A 7,847-nucleotide genomic window follows, 5' to 3' on the forward strand; every position below is an offset into this window, starting at 1 on the left:
GGGGTCGTTTTGTTATTTTACATTTAACATATGCCATTCATACGGAGCAACCAGAAAAGTGTTATATAAATGAATAAACAGACATATATGCCAAAAGTGAAGTGGGAAAGAGTAGGGAGGAGATCATGTTGGAACTACTGGTCCAATATTCCCATCACTTTTTCAAACAAGGGGCTTTTATTGCTTGAAGGCAGCACATTTTAAAATGTCATCTTACAAAATGGAAAGTATTTTTAAAATGGTATTTTTAATTCATCCAACCATCATACCCTCCAAACATTTGGCTGTATAGAAGCCAAGGGAGGACAGCTGAGTCATGTGGTTCTTTCCCCATTATAAAATCCTCCTTCTCCAAGTATGAATGCCTCCCACTTTAGACTAATGTGATTTGTTTTGTAACCCAGAAGAGAGAGATGAATGGTATGACTTCGTATTCCTAGAAAATACAAAGAAATTAGGGTAAGCAGTGTGTAGCTCAGTGAAAGGAATTAATGAAGGCCCTGTGTTACTGTTAAAAAAAATCAAATCCATTTCTCACCATGTATACCTTTGAACTGCAGGTGTTGTAGATGTAGCAGAAATGCATGTAGGCCTTTTGTTAAGCACACCACAGGCACCTAAAGATTCATCTAAAACAACCAACAATGGAAGATTCAGTTAAAAATGAAACATCTAGATAAAAAACATAGAATGCAAAATAAATTCACAGCACTAGAGTTTATCTAGTTTTTATGGAAATACATTATAGTAAAAAGATTTCTCAGGATGCATTAGCATTAACACTGTGATGGCAGTTCACTCTTGGATGGTTCTTGGATAAAGTGGCTACTTCTTTCTAATTTGCAGCTGCGTAGAGTGCCTTTTCAAAAGCGTGTCCTCTGTTCTACATCATTTAATGCAAGGGAAGAGTGGATATCCATTACCTTTCTTCTCTGCATGAAACAGGAAAGAATAGCAGCAATTTGGCCCCTACTGATTCAGTCATGAGCCCTTTACTGTACAATAACAACATTGTCTTTTCCAGTAGTTTAAACATATGCATAATTGGGAGTTCCCTTATATCAATAATCTGTCTAGCTCAATATTCTCTACATCTGCTACTTCAGATTTTTTTAAACTGGAGAAGCTAAAGATTGAATTTAGAACCTACTGCTTGTGCTTTACCATTAAGCCACAGTCCCTCCCTGGAAGAGCTTTCGTTGGATGACAATCTTTCACTCCAAAATACTGTATCTAGTTCATTAGTTAAGCAGCAGCAAAATGCATTATCAATTGAATGCTTGGATAAACAAAATTATTAGTGGGGTCCTAATAATAATTATATAACAATAATACAAATAACAATAATAGCTCATAAACGTTTATGAAGACACCACCAAAATAGCCTTATCCTTTGAAGGTGAGGTCACCAACTTCCATCAATGATTTCAAAAGACAAGCTGCTTCACATAGAGGCAAGCAGTCCCTCCCTACTCACAATCATTGGCACATATTTCCTATTCTTCTGTGTCCTGAGGAGCACATCCTATATGTACCAAAGTGCTGTGGAAAAATAATTCTACTGGTCCCTATGTGGGTAGGACATGTTTATTATCTTAATTTTGAAAGGGGGAAATGCTTTATGTAGCTCCTATACCTATGGAGGACCATACAGAATTAAGACTCATAAATCAAACATACCTGAACAGCACAGAAAGACAGCACAGGCATAAAAACATAAAGCAAGCAATCTAGAAGGTATTTTACAGATAGATACCTGACTTTGACAGATAGTGAACTACCCAGATCTTCCTCATGGCTAAGAGCTCCTGCCTCTCACACAAACACACACACACAGCTGAGTGCAAATTTAAAGATATGTGTGGTGACTATTACTGGAATAGTTTACACGGATGCACCATTCAAATTACTTAATGTACATATTTCCTTACAGAAAGATCAGCCCCCACTTCACAGAAACACCTCAGTGCGTAATATGTGCTTTCCCATGGTATGATCATATATTGCAGGATGTGCAAGAATATTTCAATGAGGTGGGACGGGCTAACCATATGAGTAAAAATATTTACAGACATTCTCAAAGGGCGTGAAGTCACATGACAAAGAAGTAGCTCTGTGTGTTGTGTTTAAAATTGATTTTAATTCTTTTAAATTGTTTCTTAAATTATTTTCTGCCTTACGGGTCTTAATTGGGTGGAAAGGCAGAGAAAAATGTTTTTAAAAAATAAATAGTCCACCAGCCCCAGCCCCAGGCAGATTTAAGCAGCCAGGAGGGACAAGCGTTGTACAAGCAGGTGGTAGGTTTCAAACTTCCAAGAATACTATTCATATCCTTAGACTAGACAAGCTGAAAGGAATCCCACACAACTCGGTAAACTGACACCCTGGGTCCTTCCGATCCTGTTGCTGCTAAAGTAGAGGGCAAGCTGGTACAGATGCAAGAGACTGTATCTGCAAAGTGCTTAGCAAAATGATCGCAACAGGCTGCAGAACAGTCTACTTCCTCTTGTAGGCTGGAACCCACATCTACAATGTGCAGATGCAATGGTGGCAGAGAAATATTCTTTGCCGACATCACTGCCATGGAGTAGGTTTTAAAATGAGTTTTAGCCTGTACCGCAGAAAAGTGTATTACAGTAATTTATCCTGGATGTACAGAGCATGAATCAGTGCGGCCAGATCATGCATTTCAGGGAACAGACGTGGCTGGTGGATCAGTTGAAGATAACTGATATATCAGTTAAACATTATCAGTTAAAGCTGACAAAACATATCACATGCCACAGAAAGGACATGGGCCTCCAACTATAGGCCAGGATCCAGCTGCTATGAACTGGCTACTTCAGAGGGGGCACAACACATACACCTCAGAACAGACTCACTCGTCAGCCCTTGAGCAGTTTGTCATTGACCAACAGAACCTCAATTGTCTGGACTGAGCTTCATTTTATCTTCTCCAGTTCAGGACTTCCATAGACCCTCTGGACTCAACTACTAAGGAGAACCAGAGTTGGTATAATCTGAATATTGGTGTCAAATTACTCCAAAGCCCCTAGAGATCATTAGGGGCTTTGGAGTAATCTCGATCAGTGATCTCTATCAGTGGTTTCATGTAGATGTTACATGGGGGATAAGATGGAATTCTGTGGGACCACATAACATAAAAGCCCAGGGTTGATCAGGAGTCTTCCAGCACTACCTTCTGGAATTAATCAGTCAAGTAAGAGCAGAATCACCAAAGCACAGTGCCCCCTACTCCCAAATAAGCCAGTCCTCTGGAAAGATACCATGCATGAAGGTACTGAACACCACTGAGAGATCCATGAGACTCAACAGGGACACTCTGCCAATGGAGACCAACAGTCAGGGCACCAAGGCTGTTTCCATACCAAACAGAGGCCTGAATCAAGATTGAAATGGGTCTAGAAATCCATCTTCTCCATGACCACCTGAAACAGCGTAGCTTCATATACAAGCTCTTTCCTCATGTTTATTCCTATAAAGCACTCAGAAATGAGAAAAAATAGTCCAGATGTATGTTGGTGGCTACAAATTCTTAACTGTGCTCAATCAACCAGGAATTTGAAACACATTTTATTGTAATTGGTCTCAGTGGTTTGAAGTAATGTGCTCATGAACAGGAATGTTTAGGATTGCGGCTTAACAGTGTAACATAACCCACATATTATCATCTTGTAAGACTCTTTTGAATGGCTTGGTTTAATAAAATATGGGCCAGCAGTACCCAATTTTATGTCATGTAAGAATTATGAGGATTATTATTACGTTAGTCTGTTCTGGGTGCTGTTTATATGTTCTTGATTTCAAAACATCTTTGTTTCCTCTTATACATTTGGTGCCCAAAGTAGTCGGATTATTTTTACTTCTGCTGGTTGGTTTCAACAAAACAAGAAGAGACATGAACCAAAACAGTGACAGTCAGATTCTGCACAAGGGAAGTTCTGCCTACTTATTCAGAGAATTTAACCCTCTTGGTACAATGGCTTGGCCTATGCAATATTTCACCAGTGTCAGGGCCTGGTTGCTTACTTAAGCAGTGAGGCTTAGAATAGAAATTGACAAATCATATTTGACTAGGATTTGAGACTCAGCTTCAAATCCCCACTGTGCCATCGAAGCTTGCTAGGTGAGCTTGGTCTAGTTACACCCTCTTAGCCTAACCTACCTCATAGGGTTGTTGTGAGGATAAAATTAAGGAGAACAATGTAATTCACTTTGAGTGTCCATTGAGGATGAGGTAAAATGAAGTAAATAAACCAGTAACAGTTTTAAAATCCTTGTCTAGCACACCTACAATGCATTTATGAGTGTCCCTTAGCAGTGAATGCAGCCATCCCAATTGCAACAGCAAGAGACAGGCAGAGACCCCTGTGTACTGAGGTTCTAGGTATCTCCTAATCACCTCATCTCCAGTTTTCTTTCCCACCAGATCCACTATCTGAACAGAGATCATTTTTGATTGTTCTGATTGCACTGAGTCTCAATGAGAAAGGAAGACTGTAAATGCATAAATAAATAAAGTAGATAAAATGACAATCACATATAAGGCTAATCAAAGCACCGCTGATTTGGTGCAGCCTAGAGGGACCAGCTTTTATGATGTAACATAACTTCTGGAAAATGCATTTGCTCCTCAGCATTCTTTATATCAACTCATATTTTCTCTGTATACTTGTCAAATTCATTGCTGAGGCAGAATAAATTTAGTTTCATTTTTTAAAAATAGTCAACTCACTTCCGTTGTGGTGCAACATTGCCTTTCAGTCACACTTTCTACACTTTTCTAATTCACGTGCACATGTACATGATATGAACATCAGTATTCTTCTCTAGGATCTTTGATTCCGCTCCCCTTCACCCCCAATCCTGTTAAGCATTCCCCATACTTCAATTTCCAAAGGCAAGGCTTCCCAGATTGGTTCTCTTTGGATGAGAGACCACTGGACCCTTATGCTATTTTTGCAATATTTGCTGTATCTACAAATAATAAGACCAGTATGCTGCATGATACTTTTATGGCAGCTAATATGGACCTGGTATGCGTGACCGAGACTTGGGTGAGGGAAGGAGAAACAGTTGCTCTTGGTGAGCTGACCCCCCCGGGTTATGCGGTCCTTCATCAGTCACGAACTGAGGGTCGGGGGGGAGGGGTGGCAATCCTTGTCCGGGAGGGTTTCTCCTTCAAGCCGCTTCCCGCCCCGAAGATCTCTGGCACTGATTGTGTGGGCCTGGTGTGGAATGCCGAGGAGAGTTTGGCTGTCTGCTTGGTGTACCGACCGCCCAGCGCACCAGCAGACGCCTTACCGCGCCTGCTAGAGGTGGTTGCTGGGTGGGCCTTGGAGTACCCCAGGTTGATGGTGCTGGGGGATTTCAATGCCCATGTAGATGATGCCACCTCGATACAGGCCACGGACCTGGTGTCAGCCATGGCAACACTGGGACTCTCCCAATTTGTATCGGCACCCACACATGAAGCAGGCCACACGCTAGATCTGATCTTCGGGATGGGATTGGATGTGGTTCTGGATAAAGTAGAGTTGGTGCCATGGTCAGACCACGCGGTTGTGAAGGCCCGGCTGGGCGTGCCACCCCCCTCCTGCAAGGGCGGTGAGCAAATTTATGCTCGCCCACGGAGACTGATGGACCCAATTGGGTTCCAGAATGCTCTGCGGGAACCAATGCTCCACGGTGGTTCATTAGATGAGCTAGTGGAGGGCTGGCAAGTCCGGCTCTCTGAGGCCATCGATGAAATCGCCCCCCGTCGTCCTCTTCGCTGCCGGAATCGCCGGGCTCCTTGGTATACGGAGGAGCTGCGGCAACAGAAACGGGAGCTAAGACGACTTGAACGCGTGTGGCGGCGATCTCGGGACGAGGAAGCAAGAACATCTTATAGGCTGTTTATGAAGTCCTATGAGATGGCGGTGAAAGCTGTGAAGAAAGAGTATTATGCAGCTTCCATCGCATCAGCTAGCTCTCGCCCAGCTAAATTATTTAATGTGGTCCGTTCATTGGTCTCCCAATCAGGTGGAGACCATCAAAAGTTGAATTTGGAGATAAGCTGTGAGGCTTTTGCGAGCTTTTTTACTGATAAGATCTTGCTTCTCCGCCGCGACTTACCAGCCACAGTTGATACAGTAAATGAACTAGAGGCCCCTTGGCCGTCTTCGGGACCCATATTAGATCATTTCAGCCCTCTTTTCGGGGAAGAGGTGGACAGGATTCTGCAGGTGGTACGGCCTACCACGTGCCCCTTGGACCCGTGCCCGTCATGGCTGGTGAAAGCCAGTGTTGACGGGCTTCGGAATTCCTTGAAGGCGATTATAAACCTGTCCTTGAGCTCTGGGGTTTTTCCCAAGGCGCTGAAGGAAGCTGTGGTACGGCCTCTTCTGAAGAAATCATCATTAGATCCTGCTGACCTGCTCAATTACCGACCAGTTTCCAACCTTCCGTTTTTGGGGAAGGTGATTGAGCGGGCGGCAGAGAAGCAACTGCAGAATTTCCTGAAGGAGACCTCAGCCCTAGACCCCTTCCAGTCTGGTTTCCGCCCGGGACATGGGGTCGAGACATTGTTGGTCGCCCTCACAGACGATCTCCGCAGACATCTGGATCAGGGCGGATCAGCACTGCTGATTTTGCTGGATCTGTCAGCAGCGTTTGATACGGTCGATCATGAGCTTTTGACCCACCGCCTTGCCGATGTGGGGATTCAGGGGACAGCACTGCAGTGGCTGGTCTCCTTTCTCCACGATCGGGGACAGAGGGTGGCGCTCGGGGAGAGGGTGTCATCTCGTAGGCCACTGGTTTGTGGTGTGCCACAGGGAGCGATACTCTCTCCATTATTATTTAATATCTATATGCGCCCCCTCGCCCAGCTGGTGCGGAGTTTCGGGCTTGGGTGTCACCAATACGCGGATGACACCCAGCTTTATCTGTTGTTGGACGGGCAGCCTGGATCGGCCCCTGATGCCCTGGAGCGTGCTTTTGAGGCTGTGGCTGGTTGGTTGAGACAAAGTCGGCTGAAATTGAATCCCACGAAGACGGAGGTCCTGTATGTGGGTCGTGGGGAGATGGCTTTGGGACCCCAGCTTCCTACACTTGATGGGGCAGCACTTACACTGGCCCCGAGGGTTAGGAGCCTGGGGGTGATTCTGGATTCCTCCTTGAAGATGGAGGACCAGATCACTGCAGTTGCCAGGTCTTCCTTTTATTATCTTCGGCAGGCCAGGCAGCTTGCCCCTTATTTGTCTCCCCGTGACATGACTACAGTGGTCCAAGCAATGGTCACCTCTAGGTTGGATTACTGTAACGCGCTCTACGCTGGGCTTCCCATGGGCCTGATCCGGCGGTTACAGCTGGTACAGAATGCAGCAGCGCGGGTCATTGCTGGAGCACCGGTGTGGGAGCATATTACACCGGTGCTACGTCAGCTGCATTGGCTGCCAGTGGAGTACCGAATCAGGTTCAAGGTTTTGGTGTTAACCTACAAAGCCCTACGCGGACTGGGACCGACGTATCTGAGGGACCGTCTCTCACCATATGAGCCCCGGAGGACTCTCCGCTCTGGTGGAAAACATCTTTTAAGTGTCCCTGGCCCTAGGGAGGCCCGCCTGGCGTCGACCAGGGCCAGGGCCTTTTCAGTCCTGGCCCCGACCTGGTGGAATGCTCTGTCTTGCGAGACAAGGGCCCGGCAAGATTTGCTTGCATTTCGCCGGGCCTGTAAGACAGAGCTATTCCGCCAGGCATATGGCTAACGCCGGGCAGTGCCCACCCCCCCCTTGAAGGGGGGGGGTTAAACCATCACCCCTATGCAAACACAGAGGCATGTA

The sequence above is a fragment of the Eublepharis macularius genome, chromosome 4 (genome assembly GCF_028583425.1).
Source record: "Eublepharis macularius isolate TG4126 chromosome 4, MPM_Emac_v1.0, whole genome shotgun sequence".
Classification (NCBI taxonomy): domain Eukaryota; kingdom Metazoa; phylum Chordata; class Lepidosauria; order Squamata; family Eublepharidae; genus Eublepharis; species Eublepharis macularius.